This window comes from Pseudopipra pipra, chromosome W (genome assembly GCF_036250125.1).
Source record: "Pseudopipra pipra isolate bDixPip1 chromosome W, bDixPip1.hap1, whole genome shotgun sequence".
Taxonomy (NCBI): domain Eukaryota; kingdom Metazoa; phylum Chordata; class Aves; order Passeriformes; family Pipridae; genus Pseudopipra; species Pseudopipra pipra.
The window spans coordinates 1,898,146-1,917,656 of record NC_087580.1 but is presented as its reverse complement, the minus strand read 5'-3'; the positions used below and the strand labels follow the sequence as shown (position 1 = coordinate 1,917,656).

The window sequence follows — 19,511 nt, the reverse complement described above, 5'->3', positions numbered from 1 at the left end:
GAGAGGCTGAGTTTTGACCCCAGCACAAAGGTGTGCAGGGCAGAGCTGAGAATATGCCCACATAAGATTCTTGTGCGCTCGTCTTTGCAGTTCTGACAGGCACTTCTTGTCACAGCCTGTCCTCTCCATTCCAGAATAGGCCCTGGCAACCAAAGAACCAACACCCCACACCATAGTGCAGACCAACCCATGTGCTTTGGGCCCTTTTGTTGTCCTATCCATTCTGGCCTATCCTCTCCATTCTGGAATGGCTGCTGGAAACCAAAGAACCAAGCCCCACCATGTGACAGTTCAACCCCATCCGTGTGCCAAGGGCTCCTTTGTGGTGTCACAGCCTGTCCTCTCCATTCCAGAATGGGCCCTGGCAATCAAAGAAGCAACAGCCCACAAGGTCAGAATGCAGCCCTATCTGTGTGCCATGGGCCCCATTGTGATGTCATGGCCTGTTCTCTCCTTTCTGGAATTGCCCCTGGAAACCAAAGAACCAACACCTCACACCCCCACAGTGCAGCCCCACCTGTCTGCCACGGGACTCTTTGGGATGTCACAGCCTTTCCCCCAGGAAAAAAAGCCTGGAACCTTCAGGTTTCAGATGCAGTTGGGGGGCCACCCTGGGAACTCCATGGGCAGCAAGAGCTTTCTGTCCTGCCACCTTTTGTCTGGCAGGAATCTTCAGCTGTGTTCAGTTTGGGCAGTCAGACTGGCAATTTCAGCACAGGGCTCCTGCAAGCCAAGGACAGCCCTTCCCTCCAAGAAAGAAACCCCTTACCCTCGGTCTCTTCTCCTGTTCCCTAAAACACAACCTGCAGGGGAGCTTTCTGAGATCACTTCTCTTGGGAATTGGGAAGACAGATCCGCTCCCATGTTTAACACCTCAGGTAAAACCATCCTTTTAACACCTTTCCCAACCCTCCCCAACCTTTCCCAAAGCCCAGATTTTACAGGCGTCCTGTAATTATGGCCCAATCTCACCCAAACCCACAAACCATGACAGAAACCTCTCAGCCTCACGCTGCGTCCTTCCCATTGCTGTGCCTTATGTGCAGGCAAAAGGCCTTAAAATCAAGGACACAAAATTCATGGCCTGTTCTTTTTCCCGGAAAAGAAGGCGTGGTGAACTCTCCAGACCAGGGAATTGGAAGATCTCCCCAAAACTCCTTTGGTACACGCTGCAGGGCCAACGATTCCTCTGCTCTGCCCTGTCGGCGCTGCTTTGTCTCATCTGGGTCCCCAGAAACTGTCAGTGAAAGCCGGGGAATAAAATCTCTGAGCAGTTGGTTGGGTTCCAGAGGTGACTCTACTTTATTCAGCACTGAAGGGACACGGGAATTGCTCTCTGACACCTGTACATCAGTTCTCAAAACTTTTAACTATTTCTACATGTTAGCAGACAAATGAATTCCTGTCCATTGGCTTACCAGTTCTCTGCAGGAATTCTTCTTCTCTCTTGTATTGGTTCTTGATTTCTCACTTTGCATGACGCTTAGTCCACAATTTTTGTCCTTTTCTTGTCTTTTCCCTGGATAGAGAGAGCCTCAGTAATTGTCTGTGTTAGTTTTGTCTTTGTCTCTGGTTTCTCCAAGGGTCTTTGTGGTTTAGAAATTCTGCCTTCTTGGTGTCCAGGTCTCAAAAATAGATTTCTCTGCCAGGTCTCTGACCACTGAAGTATGGTAGGCCTTAAACTTTTACTTTGTTTTTCTAACAAATGGCCATGGCCCAGAACTTGTCCATCATCCATTGTCTATTGCCCAAGCGTCCGTCCTTGCCTTGCCTTGCCCATCTCCTGGCTGCCAGGCAAGGGCCTTGTGACATCACAGCCTCTGTGGAACAGCGCGGTGGCTGAAAACTGTCAGTGCTGCGTCCCCGTGCCCAGAGCCTGGGCAGAAGTCGGCTGGCAGGGACGGGCAGAGACTGTGCAGAGGTGTCAGCTCGTCCCGCAGCAGCACGATGCCCAGCCAGGGCATCTCCTGGCTCCTCAGGCTCTCGGTGCTCCTGCTCTTGCCTGGCCCACTCGAGCCTTGCAGCCGTGCCACAGGTGCCATTGCTGAGAACCGGGGTTTTCCTTGGATGGCCCCTTGCCAGAAAAGGCAGGAGAGGCTGGAGAGAGGGGAAGGAGGGGGTTCATGCCGCTGGGATGGTGCCGGCGGGCCGTGAGCCCGAAGCCAGCAAGGCCTTGGGCCCACACGGTGTCAGGGGAGGACTGAGAGCGCCCAGGGAGGAGGAAAGCTGGGCAGGCCCCAAGGCTGCTGGGCCTCTTCCTTGCCAGCCCTTTGGCCAAGGCCCCGAGGCAGAGGTGGGGCTCAGCCCCTGCACAGCAATGGGGCACAGGCTGAGCCCCAGGGACACCAGAGCCAGGCGGCCTGAGCTCTTCTTCCTGCAGCGTCTGCCTGGGGCAGCCCAGCCAGGCCTGAGTCTCTGCAGGAGAGGCCAAGCCCAGCCAGAGAGGGCTCAGCCCTCTGAGGCTGCACTCACTGCAAAGGGAACAAAACATTGCCCAGAGGACATCCTGCCCCCAAATGGAGAACTGGAAAGGTCAAGAATAAAAAAGTTACCCCCCTCCATTGTTCAAGAAATGTTCAGACCTCTTTCCTAAAAGCATCCAGGACTCGGGTCACCTAATTTTCTCTCTGACAAGGGTTTTTCCATGGTTCCCCTCAATTCCCAGGTTCAAGTGGGTCCCAGCACACTTTGGGATGTGTTGGATCCTGTGTTGGGGTGCAGATGTCCCCCCAAAGCTCTCTCAGAACAGGGTGACACAAGGGGGGGGCACAGAGGGGTCCCCATTCCTGATCCATTCTGGAGCAACCACACTGGGGGCAACTGGGATCAGAGTGGGAGCAGCTGGGCCCCTGCTGGGCTCATACTGGGACCATCCTGGGAGTGACTGCAATACTACTGGGAGTATGTGAGAGGCACTGCAACCATACTGGGATGACTGGGATCAAACTGGATTTGTACTGCAAGTGTCTGCAAGTTCCTGGGGCCATACTGGGACACATACTGGACACATACTGAGATCATCCTGGGAGCAACTGGGACCATGCAGGGGCAAATGGCCTCCTCCAGGCAGTGACTGAAAGTGCCTGGGGCCAGACTGGACTCAGACTGGGAGTCCCTGAGAGGGAAAGGAACCATGGTGGGGGGGACTGGGAGCAACTGGGACCACCTTGAGGGCAACTGGGATCCTCTTGGGAGTGACTGGAAGTGACTGGGCCAGCAGCCGCTGCTGGCGGGGCCCAGCAGGCCTTGGCTGGGGGGAGCCGGGCGGCCTCTGCGCGTCCCGCGCTGGGGAGGGGACAGGAGAGGCAGCACAGTCAGGGCAGGGCTGCCTTCAGTCAATCCTCTGCTGCTTTACAATCTCCTCCAAATTCTTTGGATTTCTTTGGGGGAACTTTGTTCAACTCAGCTCTGTGCTGCTCAGTGAGAGCACTTTCCTTGACGGGGCAGGAATTCTCACCCTCCCCATTGCTCTGAGCCTGAACCCTGGACAGCTCTGAGGTCCCAAAGGGCTCCCTGTGCCCCAGGGCAGACTCAGGAGAGCTGCTCTGCCCACAGGTGACCTGCTGCTCAGCACACAGGTTCCCTGTGCTATTTGCACCTCTCTGTTGCTGGATGATCACTTCAAAGTTAAACCTGCTGTTAGTTTTTGTTTTCTCCTGCCAAGTCTTCTGATAAAGCAGTGAACTTGGCCTTGGAGGGAGAGCTTCTGTGTAAACTGTTTTAATTGGTCTGTTGTGACTGGTCAATTGCTCGTCAGGGGCAGTTGGAGGAAAAAGCAATGAGGTGATGAAGTAAACCCCTAGCCTCAATTGGAAAGACCCCCCCCAAATCACTGTGCCTGCATGGGGGACTTTCCAAAGTGCTCACGCAGGCACAGGAGGGGTTCACTTACATAACCAAGGGGGTGGGATTGAGAGCCCTGACGGGGCGGTGCTGGCCACACCTCTCCGGGGCAGGTGCTCTCAAAAAACTTTATAAAAGCAGAGACGCTTCTTGAGGGGTCGCCAGCTCTTCACGACGGACCAAGTTGCTTTTAGCGGGGACACCTGCTGAAGTGGGAGCCTGCCAGCCCTCCGGGACACACAGCTGCTATAAAGAAGCTTTATTACTGGGTAGAGTGGGTAAGACCTTCTTACAGGTGACACCTGAGTGAGTAGGGTGTCGAGCTATCCTTCTTGGGTCTTTTGGTGCACTTTTTCCTTTGCCCCGAATCTTTTCCCTCAGGCGCCTGTTTTGTTTTCCCCCTTTTCCTTGTTTGCCACCTTTTCCTAATAAATAGCTATTATTTTTGCCAACTAGCAACGGTGTTTGGTTTATTCACGTTCCAGAATCTCTCGAACCTGTGTTTTTCCCGTGACTTAGTCCCTTTACTGTTACGCTGGTGGAAACTGGAATGTTACTGGGGCATCTGGGACTGACTGGGAAGGACTATGAGCATGCTGAGGGCTCTACTGGGATATACTGGGAGTGTCTGCAACCATGGTGGGGGTAACTGGGACTGTACTGGGAGTGGCTGGGACTACGTGAAGGGGAATTAGGACCAGGCTGGGGACAACTGGAAGGAACTGTGAGTGACTGGATTTACAAGAGAAGCAACTGGGATTGAGTGGGACTGTCAGGAGGGAAGACCGGGATCATACTTGGAGTGACTGGATCTGTGCTAGGGGCAACTGGGAGCAACTGGGACCATGATGGGGACAACTGGGATCATACTGGGGTGACGGTGGGAGAAGCTTGGCCCGTGATGGGAGCAACTGAGACCACACAGAGGGTGACTGGGGTCATACTGGGATCATATCAAGAGTGAGTGGGATCATGCTGGAGGTGATTGGGATGATCCTGGGAGTAAATGGGAGTGCACTGGGGATGACTGGAAGTGGCTGTGAGCAACTGGGATCATGCTGGAAGCTTCTGGGGGCAACTGGGAATGAGTGGGACCACATGGAGGAAACTGGGGGCAACTGGGAGAGACCAGGAGTGACTGGGATCATCCTGGGACTGACTGGGTGCTGAATCCAAAAAATCGGTCCGAGAAACTGCTCAGAGACTTTTTTCTCTTTAAGCAGCAAGGTATTTGTTTATTCAACGTTGGGAGCAAGCCAGCTCGCGCTGGACAAACTTGCTCCAAGGCTTCACACAAAATCAGCATTTTTATACAATCTTCAGCTGTGATTAAATGCATATTCAAGTGATTCCAACATCTATCTCTGCATATTAATAATAGGCGGAGTATAGGTGGAGCTCAGGCAGGGCTTGGGGCGGTGCTTCTCTTGGCCCTCAATCCTGAGGGGACTTCCACTCTTCCTCCATGGCTCTGGGGGCTTCAACTCATCTTCCTCAGCTTGACCTTCCTTCTCTTCCATTGTTCTTGACCCGCTCACTGAAGCTTGGAAAAAGCCCTGGCTCCCGGCCTATTCCTCCTCTTCCAATGTCTCCCTGATCCTGCTGTCTCTCTAATTTATCCCCTCTAGGCCTAGGACATGTTCCTGTACTATTCTCTGAAGCTTTGCTCCAGTGAGTAGAACAGAACGAGCCCAGATGGTCTTGGATGTTGGGAGCTTGTTAGCAGGCCCAAATTTCTTAGTTAACTCTTTTAAGCCTGGCCTCCTGTTTCACCAGGGACACAGCCCGGGCCCGGGTGTTCCCATTCCCATTCCACGGGTTTGCATTCCTGTTCCAGGTGTTCCCATCCCATTCTAGTTGTTCCCATCCCATTCCAGGTGTCCCCATTCCCATTCCAGGTGTTCCCATTCCAGGTGTCTCCATTCCCAGTTCTTGGCGTTCCCATTCCCATTCCTGGTGTCCCTATTTCTATTCCAGGTGTCTCCATTCCAGTTCCAGGTGTTCCCATTCCAGGTGTCTCCGTTCCAATTCCAGGTGTTCCCATTCCCATTCCTGGTGTCCCTATTTCTATTCCAGGTGTCTCCATTCCCATTCCAGGTGTTCCCATTCCAGGTGTCTCCATTTCAATTCCAGGTGTTCCCATTTCCATTCCTGGTGTCCCCATTTCCATTCCAGGTGTTCCCATTCCCATTCCAGGTGTTCCCTTCCCATTCCACGTGTCCCCATTCCCATTCCTTCTGCCCCCATTCCCATTCCTGGTGTCCCCAGTCTGCTCCCAATGTCCCCATTCCCATTCCAGGTGTTCCCATTTCCATTCCTGGTGTTTCCATCCCATTGCTATTGTCCCCATCCCATTCCTGATGTCCCCATTCCCATTCCAGGCATTCTCATTCCCATTCCAGGTGTTCCCATTCCCATTCCACATGTTCCAATTCCCTCTCCAGGTGTTCAATCCCATTTTAGGTGTCCCCATTCCCATTCCTATTGTCCCTCCTCCCGTTCCTGGTGTTCCCATCCCACTTCTGTTTTCCCCATTCCCAGTTCTTGGTGTTCCCATTCCAGGTGTCTCCATTCCCATTCCTATTGTCCCCATTCCCATTCCAGGTTTTCCCATCCCACCTCTGTTTTCCCTATTCCCATTCCAGGTGCCCCCATTCCAATCCCAGGTGTTCCCATTCCCATTCCTGGTGTCCCCAACCTGCTCCCAATGTTCCCATTCCCAATGTTCCCATTCCCAGCCCAGGTGACCCCATTCCCATTCCTGATTTCCCCATTCCCATTCCAGGTGTTCCCATTCCAGGTGTCTCCATTCCCATTCCAGGTGTTCCCATTCCAGGTGTCTCCGTTCCAATTCCAGGTGTTCCCATTTCCATTCCAGGTGTTCCCATTCCCATTCCTGGTGTCCCCATTTCCATTCCAGGTGTCTCCATTCCCATTCCAGGTGTTCCCATTCCAGGTGTCTCCATTTCCATTCCAGGTGTTCCCATTCCCATTCCAGGTGTTCCCTTCCAATTCCACGTGTCCCCACTCCCATTCCTGCTGCCCCCATTCCCATTCCTAGGGTCCCCAGTCTGCTCCCAGTGTCCCCATTCCCATTCCAGGTGTTCCCATTTCCATTCCTGGTGTTCCCATCCCATTGCTATTGTCCCCATCCCATTCTTTATGTCCCCATTCCCATTCCAGGCATTCTCATTCCCTTTCCAGGTGTTCCATCCCATTCCAGGTGTCACCGCTGACATTTCCCCTGCTGGTTTACCATTAAACCAGCACACCAGGTCTGTGCCCAACGGGGGTCCCTGTGGATCATCCAACGCGGGTCCTCCCATGGCTGATGGAGTTGGAGCAGCGGCCGAAGCTCTTCCCGCAGTCGGGGCACTCGGGGCTTCTCTTACCGGTGGGTCCGTTGGTGGGAGGTCAAGGAAGAGCTCTGCCTGAAGCTCTTCCCACACTCCCCACAGTGGAAGGGCCTCTCCCTGATGTGGAGGCGACGGTGGGTGGAGAGGGTGGAGCTGTCCCACATTCCCTACACGTGTAGGGCTGTTCCCCAGTGTGGATGTGCTGGTGGCTGAGCAGCTTGGTGCTTGTGCTGAAGCTCTTCCCCCATTCCAAGCACTTGTAGGGCCATTCCCTGGGGTGGATGCAACGGTGTTTGCAAAGTCTGGAGCTGTCCCTGAAGCTCTTCCCACACTCCGCACACGTGTAGGGCCTTCCCCACTGTGGATCATCTGATGTCGGAGCAGGTTGGAGCTCTTCCTGAAGCTCTTCCCACATTCCCCACACGTGTAGGGCTGTTCCCCACTGTGGATGCGACGGTGGTTGTGGAAGGTGGAGCTCTGACTGAAGCTCTTCCCACACTCCCCACACGTGTAGGGACGTTCCCCAGTGTGGATGCGACGGTGCTTGCGGAGGTTGGAGTTGTCACTGAAGCTCTTCCCACACTCCCCACACGTGTAGGGTCGTTCCCCAGTGTGGATGAGCTGGTGCCTCAGGAGGGTGGTTCTGTGGCTGAAGCTCTTCCCACATTCCAAACACCTGAAGGTCTTCTCCCTGCTGGGAGGCTGCTCAGGGACCACCAGCTCGCAGCTCCACCTCAAGCTCCGGCCGCCTTCCCGGCCCACGCTGGCTCTTTCCTCCTCACAGCCCCCTGGGCTGGCTTTGGAGCCCCTCCTGTGGGGGCATCTCCGGCCCTTTTCCTCCCCGCTGCCTTCCTGCGCCGGGGAGCCCTTCAAAACGGCCTCTCCCACCAGGCTCTGCCGCCGGGATTTGTCCTCCGCGCTCTCCGGCCTCACCTCGGGGCCTGGGGCAGGAAGCAACAAGGACATGCAGGGGATTTGTCTCCAGCCCACAGGGAAGCCCAAGGACATCCCCCCAACTCCAGCCCCGGCAGGACGGCCACAAAAGACCGACCCAAAGGGGCACTGACTTCCTCCTCACCTGCCTGGGGGGCCCGCGGCATCTTCCTCTTCCTCGCAGCCTCCTCCATCCGCCCAAGCTTTGGGAAGCAGAAATCCTGCTGGGGAGGGGGAAAAAAGAGGTGAGTGTGTTGCCCAAGTCCATCTCTGGAACTCACCAGGCATCCTGTGCCCCTGAAAACCTCCAAAACACCAACATTCAGCCCAGAAAAAAACAAAACAACAAGATTTGGGAAAAAAACCCCACACAAACTGCCCGCAAATTTGCAAAAGATCAGGAGTCAGCAAAAAAAATACTCCAAAATATGAACATTCAGCTCAAAAAAACCGTCCCAGAAGTTTCCCCTCTCTCCTCTTCGCACCTTTACCTTCTGGGCTCTCCCCTCTCTGGGCTGCTGGGGGTCCTGCTTAGGGATGCCCGGGCCTTTTGGGTGTCCCAGGGGTCCCTTCTCCCCTCACTCTCTGCTTCAGGGTGCTGGGTTCCCAGACATTCCCCCTCTCCGCCTTTTCCACTTTCTTGGCCTGGAGATCCCAGGGGTCCCCACTGCCCAGGCTCCCCCTTCTCCGGGACCCCCTTGCAGCCTCCTGGGGCTCCTCCCTCTCCCTGCTCCCCCCTTCAGCATTCTGGGGGTCCCCCAGCTCCGGGATCGCCCCTCTCCACTCTCCACACTCCGCGGCTACCGGGGTTCCCCCCCGGCTCTCACGGGGGGCCCCCAAACCGCTCTCGCCCCTCCCGCCATTGCCGAGCGACCGCCAGGACCTTTTGGCTGCTTCTCTTTGTGCTCCTGCTCGGCTCCTCCCTCGGCTGGGCCGCCGCTTTTGGCGGGTTTCCTCCTCCGGAATCCGCCCCCTGCAGCCCTTCCCCCCCTGGCCCAGCCCCCTTGCCGCTTTTGGGCCCTCCTTGGGCCCCCCTTGGACCCCCCTTGGCCCCCCCTTGCCCAATAAGTCTGATTATACAGACAAGCAATTGGTTTGAATCCCCAAAACCCAAATGTATAAACCAGTACCCTGGGCCATGAACAAAGTGCTGTTCCTTGGGCCCCCCCCAAGTCCAAAGTAAAGGGAGAGGAGAAAAAAACCTGCTGGTGGGAGAGCTGTTGCAGTCTGGTCAAAAGTGGGGATTGCAGTCCAGTTGAGGGGGGTGGTCTCAGGCTGGTTGAGAGCGGTGAGCTGCAGTCCTCCTCTGGATCCCACGAGTGGTAAAAAGGTTCCGAAACTCCAGGTTTATATATTCTCCAGTTCAGGCAGGAATGCCCAGTCCTCCCCTCAGAGCGGGGAATTCCATAAAAGGATGCTTAGTTCTTCCCTCAGAGCGGGGAATTCCATAAAAGGATATGAGGATGCTCAGTCCAAAAAAGGATATTAGGATGTTCAGTCCATAAAAGGCTATGAGGGTGCTCAGGACATCCCCCCCACCTGGCAGGCCTCTCCTGACAACAGTTCCTGGGAAAATGGCATGGAAGGCCATAGAATACACAGTTTTGGGCTACACCCATCCAGTGATGAATCGGTCCCAGCTGTTCTAACTAGGACACTGTGTCCGTCATCGCTGCCATCATCATCATCATCGGCCTCGTGGGAGTCGGTGTCTGGAAGCTCCGATCCGGTAACTCTTGGGATGGGGGTTGGGAAGGGGCACGGATCCGCCCGGCAGCATTCCGGGGATCCTGTGCCACGGGTGCTGATCCCGCTTTCTTTCCATAGGGAAGAGGGAGGGGAATGGATACGACCCCGCACCCACCAGTGAGTCCCAGCAGCGTGTGTGGATCCAGATCCTCTGGGCAGGGATCCCAGGATGGATGCCAGGATTCCAGAGGGGAATGGGGGCCTAATGGCTGGAGCGGGATTGGAAGAGGATTCCAGCTCAGGGCAGGATTCCAGAGTGGGCTCAGGTGGAATTGTGGACTGGGATCAGGGCTGGATTCTGGAGTGGGATTGGGGTGGGATGGATGGAGTGGGATTGGCGTGGGATGGTCAGAGCAGGATCAGGAGGGAATCCAGAGCAGTTTCTACTCTCCCTGGGCTCCACAGCCAGCTCCATCACCTGGGATGGGAACAGGGACATGGTGACTCCTTTCCCCGCTCTCATCCCAGCAGGAATCACAGCCTGAGCGATCCTGGAGCTGGATCCGCCCCTTCCCTCTCCCTGCGGAAAGGCAGGAGCTGCTGGCAGAGCTCATCCTGCTGCTCCCACCCACCCCGGCCCCCCTGCGGCTCTTCCCGATGGATCAACTTCCTGCTTTTTCCCGTGTGAAACCCAGGACCACAATTATTCCTGAGGCTTTAATTTGGGTGTGAAAATCTCCTGCTTTGGGCAATAAATCCTGGTTCCCTCCTCCGGCATCTGGCAGTTCCTCTCTGGGAACCAGGAATGGGAATGGGGACAGGGGGGACTGGGATGGGGACATTGAGGACAGGGATGGGGACACTGGGAGCAGGTTGGGGACAGTAGGAATGGGAATGGGAACTCCAGAAATGGGAATAGGGACATTGGGAGCAGGTTGGAGTCACCAGGAATGGGAATTGGGACGCCGGGAATAGGGACATGGGAGACCAGGATAGGGATAGTGGGGACAGGAATGGGGACACTGGGAGCAGGTTGGCACAGCAGGAAGTGGGAATGGGGACAGGGATGGGAACGCCAGGAACTGGAATGCGGAGAGGGATGGGAACCCCAGGAATGGGAATGGGGACAGGGATTAGAAGGTGTCTCTCCAGGAGTTGGTTCAATACAAAGGTCGGTCTCTGGCTCGAGGCCACGGGAAGTCCCTTCTTTGGGAATGTCTGGGAACCAGGTGTCAGAGGTTTGAAAAGAGGTGTTGGAATTGTTTCCCAGTGTCCCCCCATTCCCATCTGTGTCTCCCGGGATGGGGTGGGTTGGAGCGGAGCCGCAGGCGCTGGGCAGGGGCAGTGGGGGGAGGGCAGCTCTCGGGGACACCGCGGTGGCCGCGGGGAGGGCGGGGGGTCCTTTGTTCGGGGGCTTTTGGGGTTTGTCCGGGACCGGACAGAGCGGGAGCTGATTTTGGCCACCTTGTTCCCTTTTCCTGAGAGGAAGTTTTTTCCCCCCAGGACACCTCGTGGAGAACGACCGAGAGAGAGAGAGAGAGAGAGAGAGCCCGACCCATCTGGGAGCGAGGTGTTCTGCTTTGGGGACTGCCCCTGGGAAAAGGGACTCCTTCACTGCTGGCTGCGAGCACATGGGGCTGAGAGAGCTTTGAACTGCCGGGACAGTTTCTCCCCCACCTGGGGATTTGGGACTTTGTTTTGTTTCTTCTGAAAGTTTTTGGTTGCACCATTTGTTGTTTATTCAGATTTTGTTATTAAAAAGCTGCTTCTTTTCCTTTTCCACACTTCCACCTGAAGTCTCTTAATTTCTAAGTTGTAATCTTGTTTAACTAAGACCCAGTGCCCTCAGGGGGAGGAGGAGGAAAGGAGACCAAGAGGTACTGTGGCCACTCAAACTGCAGAGGAACAACCTGTGCCAGTAGCAGTTGTCCCTCTACAGGAGAAATCCAAGACCAAATCAGCTCAGTTAGTGAGGGATGAAGGGGAAGCAGAGCCCTCAGAACAGGAGCAAGAGGCAGGGCCAGAGATAATCACCCGATCCCCATCCCCAGATGAGATGTGAGAGATGTGAAAAGATTTCAGCCTCCAGCTGGGAGAGCCCCTGCTGACCTGGCTGCTCCAGTGCTGGGATATCATGGCCCAGCATATGGAACTAGGTGGGAGTGCAGCCAAGCAACTGGGATCCCTGTCCTGGGATGTTAAGATTGACCAGGGGAGTGGGAAGAGGACAGAGAGGGGATGAGAGCTGGGTACAGGCTTGGGAATTGCCAGGAGGGCTTTTGAAAGGTGCGTAGGGGAAAGGGATGTCTAAGAACAAGTCCCTTAGGAGAGGGAAGCAGAGAGGCTGAGTTTTGACCCCAGCACAAAGGTGTGCAGGGCAGAGCAGAGAATATGCCCACATAAGATTCTTGTGCGTCCCTCTTTGCAGTTCTGACAGGCACTTCTTGTCACAGCCTGTCCTCTCCATTCCAGAATAGGCCCTGGCAACCAAAGAACCAACACCCCACACCATAGTGCAGACCAACCCATGTGCTTTGGGCCCTTTTGTTGTCCTATCCATTCCGGCCTATCCTCTCCATTCCGGAATGGGCCCTGGCAACCAAAGAACCAACGCCCTACAATCCCAGAGTGAAGCCCCACCTTTCTGCCATGGGACTCTTTGTGATGTCACGGCCTATCCCCTCCATTCCAGAATGGCTGCTGGAAACCAAAACACCGATGTCTCACAGCCCCTAGTGCAGCCCAACCCCTGTGCCATGGGCCCCTTTGGGATGTCACAGCCTGTCCTCTCCATTCTGGAATAGCCCCTGGAAACCAAAGAACCAACACCTCACACCCCCACAGTGCAGCCCCACCTGTCTGCCACGGGACTCTTGGTGATGTCACGGCCTTTCCCCCAGGAAAGAAAGCCTGGAACCTTTGGGTTTCAGATGCAGTTGGGGGCCACCCTGGGAACTCCATGGGCAACAAGAGCTTTCTGTCCTGCCACCTTTTGTCTGGCAGGAATCTTTGTCCCTATTCAATTTGGGCAGTCAGACTGGCAATTTCAGCGCAGGGCTCCTGCAAGTGAACGACAGCCCTTCCCTCCAGGAAAGAAACCCCTTACCCTCGGTCTCTTCTCCTGTTCCTTAAAACACAACATGCAGGGGAGCTTTCTGGGATCTCTTCTCTTGAGAATTGGAAAGACAGACCCACTCCCATGTTTAACACCTCAGGCAAACCCACCCTTTGAACACCTTTCCCAACCCTCCACTACCTTTCCCAAAGCCCAGATTTTACAGGCGTCCTGTAATTATGGCCCAATCTCACCCAAACCCACAAACCATGACAGAAACCTCTCAGCCTCACGCTGCGTCCTTCCCATTGCTGTGCCTTATGTGCAGGCAAAAGGCCTTAAAATCAAGTCCCCAAAATTCATGGCCTGTTCTTTTTACCAGAAAAGAAGGCGTGGTGAACTCTCCAGAGCAGGGAATTGGAAGATCTCCCCAAAACTCCTTTGGTACACGCTGCAGGGCCAACGATTCCTCTGCTCTGCCCTGTCGGCGCTGCTTTGTCTCATCTGGATCCCCAGAAACCGTCAGTGAAAGCCGGGGAATAAAATCTCTGAGCAGTTGGTTGGGTTCCAGAGGTGACCCTACTTCATTCAGCACTGAAGGGACACAGGAATTGCTCTCTGACACATGTACATCAGTTCTCAAAACTCTTAACAATTTCTACATTTTAGCAGACAAAAGAATTCTTGTCCCTTGGTTTACCAGTTCTCTGCAGGAATTCTTCTTCTCTCTTCTATTGGCTCTTGATTTCTCACTTTGCATGATACTTAGTCCACAGGTTTTGTCCTTTTCTTGTCTTTTCCCTAGATAGGAAGAGCCTCAGGAACTGTGTTAGTTTTGTCTTCATCTCTGGTTTCTCTAAGGGTCTTTGTGGTTTAGAAATTCTGCCTTCTTGGTGTCCAGGTCTCAAAAATAGATTTCTCTGCCAGGTCTCTGACCACTGAAATATGGCAGGCCTTCAACTTTTACTTTGTTTTTCTAACAAACGGCCATGGCCCAGAACTTGTCCATCATCCATTGTCTATTGCCCCCATTCAATCTCCTGCCAGCAGTTTCTCCCCACTGCTGGGTGGGCTCCTTTGTCAAGCACTAGAACTTGTTGGGTAACAGGCCCAGTCCTGTTGCCTATTTTTCGTGGGGATGTGCAGGAGGGCATTGAGTCTTCCATGAGCAAATTGGCAGAGGACCCCAAGCTGGCTTGCAGTGTGGATGTGCTGGAGGGCAGGAAGGCTGTGCAGAGGGACCTGGCCAGGCTGGACCTCTGGGCCGAGCCCATGGGCATGAGGTTCAAGAGTGCCTTTGGTGCCTTTGGGGCCTCTGGCCACAAGAACCCCCTGCAGCTCCAGGCCGGGGGCAGAGGAGCTGCAAAGGGTCCCTGTGGGAGAGGCCCTGGGGGTGCTGGTGGACAGAGGCTGAACCTGAGCCAGCGGGTGCCCGGGTGGGCAAGAAGGCCAAGGGCAGGCTGGCCTGGATCAGAAAGAGTGTGGCAGCAGGAGCAGGGCAGTGATGCTTCTGCTGGACTGGGCACTGGTGAGGCCACCCCTGGAGTGCTGTGTCCAGCTCTGGGCCCCTCAATTCAGGGAGAACCTTGAGGGGCTGGAGTGGGTGGAGAGCAGGGCAATGGAGCTGGGCAAGGGTCTGCAGTGCATGTCCTGTGAGGAGCAGCTGAGGGAGCTGGGGTTCTCCAACCTGGAGACCTTCTCCCTGTCCACAACTTCCTGACAGGAGGCTGGAGCCAGGTGGGGCTCAGCCCCTTCTCCGAGGCAACAGGCGATAGGACAAGAGGACACGAGGACCTGCCTGTCCGGGGCTGTTTGTCAGGGACAGGAGCAGGACTTTTTGGAGAGAAACAGGGATTAGGTATTGAAATGGGCTGCCCAGGGAGGTGGTGGAGTTACCGTCCCTGGAGGTGTTTAAGCAAAGACTGGCCATGGCACTGAGTGCCGTGGTCTGCTTGACGTGCTGGGGATGGGGCGTAGGCTGGATGCCGGTTGATCTCCCAAGTCTCTGCCAACCTCAGGGACTCTGGGCTTCTGTGCCAGCCCAGCCTTTGGGGACAGCGTGCTGGTGTCTCCGAGGCTCTGTCCTTGCCTTGCCTTGCCCATCTCCTGGCTGCCAGGCAAGGGCCTTGTGACATCACAGCCTCTGTGGAACAGCGCGGTGGCTGAAAACTGTCAGTGCTGCGTCCCCGTGCCCAGAGCCTGGGCAGAAGTCGGCTGGCAGGGACGGGCAGAGACTGTGCAGAGGTGTCAGCTCGTCCCGCAGCAGCACGATGCCCAGCCAGGGCATCTCCTGGCTCCTCAGGCTCTCGGTGCTCCTGCTCTTGCCTGGCCCACTCGAGCCTTGCAGCCGTGCCACAGGTGCCATTGCTGAGAACCGGGGTTTTCCTTGGATGGCCCCTTGCCAGAAAAGGCAGGAGAGGCTGGAGAGAGGGGAAGGAGGGGGGTCAGGCCGCTGGGATGGGGCCGACGGGCCGTGAGCCCGAAGCCAGCAAGGCCTTGGGGCCACACGGTGTCAGGGGAGGACTGAGAGCCCCCAGGGAGGAGGAAAGCTGGGCAGGCCCCAAGGCTGCTGGGCCTCTTCCTTGCCAGCCCTTTGGCCAAGGCCCCGAGGCAGAGGTGGGGCTCAGCCCCTGCACAGCAATGGGGCACAGGCTGAGCCCCAGGGACACCAGAGCCAGGTGGCCTGAGCTCTTCTTCCTGCAGCGTCTGCCTGGGGCAGCCCAGCCAGGCCTGAGTCTCTGCAGGAGAGGCCAAGCCCAGCCAGAGAGGGCTCAGCCCTCTGAGGCTGCACTCACTGCGAAGGGAACAAAACATTGGCCCAGAGGACATCCTGCCCCCAAATGGAGAACTGGAAAGGTCAAGAATAAAAAAGTCACCCCCCTCAATTAGTCAAGAAATGTTCAGACCTCTTTCCTAAAAGCATCCAGGACTCGGGTCACCCAGTTTTCTCTCGGACAAGGGTTTGCAGGGGCTGCTTGGGAAAGGGAAGCCCTGGGGCCCCAGTGCAGATGGGTGGGGCTGCACTCTGGGGGGGTCGGCCTTTGGCTCTTGGCTTCCAGGGGCCACCAGGAGTCAGTGAGCCGGGCTGGGGACGAGGGGCAGGACTGGCTGGGATTGCCTCTGGGGCCTGGCCCGGAAAATGGAAGTGTCCCCATGACGGCAGCTGGAATGGGCCCAGGAAGGAAATGCTGCCCCAGCGCAGGCTGTGGGCCAGCTCTCTGCAAGAGAAGTTGAGGGCTCTGAGGCAGAGAGGGGATAAGAGCCGGGTCCAGGCTTGGGAATTGCCGGGAGGGGAAAGGGATGTCTAAGAACAAGTCCCTCAGGAGAGAGAAGCAGAGAGGCTGAGTTTTGACCCCAGCACAAGGGTCTGCAGGGCAGAGCAGAGAATATCCCCCACGTGAGATTGTTGTGCATCCCTCCTTGCAGTTCTGACAGGCACTTCTCTTCAAAGGTCGTTCTGTGAGTGTCTTTTTGTTCTTTCCAGGTGGGATGCAAGCGGTGGGGTGGGCTTTGGGCACTGGGGGGCAGAGGAGCCAGGTGAGCATTTTCCTGCCAGTCTGAATCAGATGTTAATTCTGGTGGGCTGTATCCTTGGTGAATCTAAGCACATCCCTTGGCATTTGGTTTTTTTCTGGTGGTACACAACCTGAGAAGCATCAGCAGAATGGGAAGGAGGTCCTTGCAGGAAGAGGTCAGTGTAAAGGAAGCTGAGAGGGGAGCTTTGGTGAGAATGTGGAACTCTGAGGGCATCCCTAAGTTTGTGCCTTTGCCTCTGTGATGCTGAAAAAGCCGGTCCGAAGAACTGCTCAGAGAGTTTTGGATCTTTTGAACAGCAAAGGGATTTATTGCCAACGTCGGGAGCGAGCGTGGTTTGCACCACAGAGAACTTGCTCAAAGGGTTCACACAAAATCAGAGGTTTTATACAAGTTTCATATGTGATTAAATGTGATAAATCATATTCATGCGATTACATCTGTCTATACGTATTAATAATGGGCAGAGCTCAGGCAGAGCTTCTCTTGGCCCTCAATGCTCAGAGGGGTTTAGGTGAGTCTGGGGTCTCTGCTCCTCTTCATCAGTTCCCAGTGTCCCCATCCTTGTCCCTGATGTTCCCACTCCATTCCTGGTGCTCTCATTCCCAGTGTGACCATCCCATTCCTGATGTCCCCATTCCCACTCCCTGGTGTCTCCAACCTGCTGCCAATGTCCCCGTTCCAATTCCTGGTGTCCCCATTCCCAGTTCCTGCTGTCCCCAACCTGCTCCCAATGTCTCCATTGCTATTCCTGGCGTCTCCATCCCATTCCTGATGTCCCCAGCCTGCTCCAGTGTCCCCAACCTTCCCCTGGTCTTCCCATCCTGCTCCTGGTGTCCCCATCCCTTTCCCCATTGTCTCATGGTGTCCCCATTCCCATTCCTGGTGACTCCAGCCTGCTCCCAATGTCCCCATTCCCATTCCTGGAGTTCCCATTCCCATTCCTGCTGTCCCCAACCTGCTCCCAGTGTCCCCATCCAAGCCCCCCTGTCCCCATTCCCAGTCCTGGTTCCCAGAGAGGAACTGCCAGATGCCGGAGGAGGGAGCCAGGATTTATTGCCCAAAGCAGGAGATTTTCACACCCAAATTAAAGCTTCAGGAATAATTGTGGTCCTGGGTTTCACACAGGAAAAAGCAGGAAGTTGATCCATCGGGAAGAGCCGCAGGGGGGCCGGGGTGGGTGGGAGCAGCAGGATGAGCTCTGCCAGCAGCTCCTGCCTTTCCGCAGGGAGAGGGAAGGGGCGGATCCAGCTCCAGGATCGCTCAGGCTGTGATTCCTGCTGGGATGAGAGCGGGGAAAGGAGTCACCATGTCCCTGTTTTCATCCCAGGGGATGGAGCCGGCTGTGGAGCCCAGGGAGAGTAGGAACTGCTCTGGAATCCCACCTGATCCTGCTCCATCCATCCCACCCCAATCCCACTCCATCCATCCCACCCCAATCCCACTCCAGAATCCAGCCCTGATCCCAGTCCACAATTCCACCTGAGCCCACTCTGGAATCCTGCCCTGAACTGGAATCCCCTTCCAATCCCGCTCCAGCCATTAGGCCCCCATTCCCCTCTGGAATCCCGGCATCCATCCTGGGATCCCTGCCCAGAGGATCTGGATCCACACACGCTGCTGGGACTCACTGGTGGGCGCGGGGTCGTATCCATTCCCCTCCCTCTTCCCTATGGAAAGAAAGCGGGATCAGCACCCGTGGCACAGGATCCCCGGAATGCTGCCGGGCGGATCCGTGCCCCTTCCCGACCCCCATCCCGGGAGTTACCGGATCGGAGCTTCCAGACACCGACTCCCACGAGGCCGATGATGATGATGATGGCAGCGATGAGGGACACAGTGTCCTAGTTAGAACAGCTGGGACCGATTCATCACTGGATGGGTGTAGCCCAAAACTGTGGATTCTCTGGCCTTCCATGCCATTTTCCCAGGAACTGTTGTCAGGAGAGGCCTGAGATGTGGGGGGGATGTCCTGAGCACCCTCCTACCCTTTTATGGACTGAGCACCCTCATAGCCTTTTATGGACTGAGCATCCTCATAGCCTTTTATGGACTGAGCATCCTCATAGCCTTATTTGGAATTCCCCACTCTGAGGGGAGGACTGGGCATTCCTGCCTGAACTGGAGAATATATAAACCTGGAGTTTCGGAACCTTTTTCCCACTCGTGGGATCCAGAGGAGGACTGCAGCTCACCGCTCTCAACCAGCCTGAGACCACCCCCCTCAACTGGACTGCAATCCCCACTTTTGACCAGACTGCAACAGCTCTGCCATCAGCAGGTTTTTCCCTCTCCCTTTACTTTGGACTCGGGGGGGGGGGGGCAAGGAACAGCACTTTGTTCATGGCCCAAGGTGCTGGGTTCTACATTTGGGTTTTGTGGATTAAAACCAATTGCTTGTCTGTATAATCAGACTTATTGGGCAAGTGGGGTCAGAGGGGGGCCCAAGGGGGTCCATGGAGGGCAGGAGGGCTGGGCCAGGGGGGGAAGGGCTGCAAGGGGCGGATCCCGGAGGAGGAAACCCGCCAAAAGCGGCGGCCCAGCCGAGGGAGGAGTCGAGCGGGAGCACAAAGAAGAGCAGCCAAAAGGTCCTGGCGGTCGCTCGGCAAGGGCGGGGGGGGCGAGAGCGGTTTGGGGGCCCTCCGTGAGAGCCGGGGGGGAACCCCGGTAGCCGCGGAGTGGGAAGAGCGGAGAGGGGCGATCCCGGAGCTGGGGGACCCCCGGAATGCTGGAGGGGGGGGAGCAGAGAGGGAGCGCCGGGCCCCTTAAGCGGGGGTCCCGGAGAGGGGGAAGGCCTTGGAGTGTGGAGAGGAGGGGGGGCCTTGAGGCGGGGTGGGAGCCAAGAGCGCCAAGAGGTTTGCGAGGGTGGGAGGCGAGAGAGGAGGGCCGGCCGGCCCCGGGAGGCAGAGTGGGGAGAAGTGAGCCCTGGGACCCCCCTGGCAACACAAAAGGGGACCCCGGTGAGTGGGAATCCCCCGGAGCCGCGGGACCCCCGGCAGCCCGGAGAAGGGGGAACCCCAATGCAGGCAGAAGTGCCATCAGGCCAGACAGGGGGGACCCCCCTAATCCCAGAGAGGAGAGATGGGGAATTCTGGGTGGGG

General features: G+C 56.1%; 1 protein-coding gene, 2 long non-coding RNA genes and 1 pseudogene across 4 annotated transcripts in view; 2 read left to right on the top strand and 2 right to left on the bottom strand.

Annotated features, from left to right (window-relative positions):
- LOC135405761 (class I histocompatibility antigen, F10 alpha chain-like) overlaps positions 1-19,511 on the top strand; it is a 152,203-nt gene that overhangs the window by 54,250 nt on the left and 78,442 nt on the right. The gene's annotated exons all lie outside the window — the stretch shown is intronic.
- LOC135405964 (zinc finger protein 239-like) lies at positions 7,002-8,207 on the bottom strand (annotated as a pseudogene).
- On the top strand, positions 9,770-10,590 carry LOC135405803 (uncharacterized). Of its 2 annotated transcripts, none has more exons than XR_010426009.1 (3): positions 9,770-9,861; positions 9,960-9,998; positions 10,353-10,590. It is a non-coding gene; the product is annotated as an uncharacterized LOC135405803 (long non-coding RNA). The 2 variants fall into 2 exon arrangements; XR_010426008.1 differs by having other exon boundaries at positions 10,350-10,590.
- Positions 17,442-18,270, bottom strand: LOC135405101 (uncharacterized). The gene is made up of 2 exons (XR_010425737.1): positions 18,042-18,270; positions 17,442-17,690 (listed from the first exon to the last, which is right to left on the bottom strand). It is a non-coding gene; the product is annotated as an uncharacterized LOC135405101 (long non-coding RNA).